Raw genomic sequence first — 1,480 nt, 5'->3', positions numbered from 1 at the left:
CCTGTCCCACCCCTCTGCATGCTGGAGCAGCTGCATCACATCTCATTCCAATCTGCAGCACAGCCCGGGAGATTTTATTTTCAGGCACGTGAACTGTGAGCAGCTGAGTTGAGCTGGGCAGRAATCAGCTGGGAGGAGGAAGGAAGACATGACCTGGGGGAAGATGAAGCGAGAGGATAACGTCACCCTGCTGCTGAGCAGAGCTCTGACATGGATCATGCAGGCCAGGAACAAACACGCTCCAAGCAAATGTCTGCTCCAGATATTTTGTAGTACCTGCATTATGGCTTCAAAGCCTGCAGCATTTATTTTTAATCATATCCTTAAGAGCTCTAAAATTCAAAGAATTTCCATCATTTCACCCCTTTAAGGCTGTGGGCAGAAAAGTAGGAGTTGAAATAGCTGGATTTCAATCCAAGTTTTTTTCTCTGGAATTGAGTGATGTCTTTCTCCAGCTCCCTATAGCCCCTTTCCCCCCACCCCTTTGTTTCATACATCAGACAGAATTCAAATGTCTCTCAATTTAAAGCTTTCGGGCTCTTGGATGGGAATGCTGGGCTGGAGCTGACTCAGAGCCAGGGTCCAGCAGTGCCAGGGCAGGGRATGCTGCGTGTCTGCACCAGCCCTGGGCGTGGATCAGCGGGCACCAGGGTGAGGGTGAGTGTTGTGGGGCTGATTTGGGAACTTTGGCACTCACAGGATTTTGTGACCGTGGCTCAGGGACCGTGGGCATGGCAGAGGTGTGACCCCAGGATTGCACAGCTCCCACTGCCGGGGCTGTCAGCATTTCCACCCTTCCTCCTCGTTTTGACCACTGCAGGGTGAGCACTGGCCTAGCCCAGCTCTGGTTTGGGGGGTGGAAGGTGTGAGGGCTCCTGGGCACCTCTGGGTACCCCCTGGAACTGGGCTCACCTCCCCGTGGCTCTGCTGTGCCCTGTAGAAGGATTTTAGTTAGCTGAATTTCTGTCAGATAGGTTTTTTGTGGGAATGAGGTTATGAATTGCTGTTACTGAGCAACTTGTGCCCTACGATGCCCAAAGCACGGTGCAGGGTGCAGTGTGTGTYTCCTTGGGATTTATGACGGCTGGGAGCTCACACCCAGCTAGAGGTCAGCATTTCCATTCCCATGGGGTTTCTGAAGCCTGGCTGGTAAAGGACGGGGCTGCTTTGGGTGCTGGTCAGGCTGCAGATGTCACTTCAGCATTACAGAGGTTTTGGGGAACCAGAGGAAACAAAACCCACATGCCATGGGCAGCTGCGTGGGAGTGGTGGGAGATGCCCTGCGGGCTCTGGGGTGGTGCCATCTGTTTGCCAGAGAGGTGAAGGGACAGGGATTTTGCGTGTGAGGTTCGATGCCTTTAGTGGGATGTGGCCTGAGGGCACTGGAGGGGTGGGTGGATGTTCCCGGAGGAGGGAGCCAGCCTGGTGCTGTCCCTGCAGTGCCACCATTGCGGGGACAGAGAGGAAGAGGCCACCCCGC

This window comes from Malurus melanocephalus, unplaced genomic scaffold (genome assembly GCF_030028575.1).
Source record: "Malurus melanocephalus ecotype Western Australia unplaced genomic scaffold, MMel_1.1 scaffold_2013, whole genome shotgun sequence".
Taxonomy (NCBI): Eukaryota; Metazoa; Chordata; class Aves; order Passeriformes; family Maluridae; genus Malurus; species Malurus melanocephalus.
Note: the sequence above shows the minus strand (reverse complement) of the source record.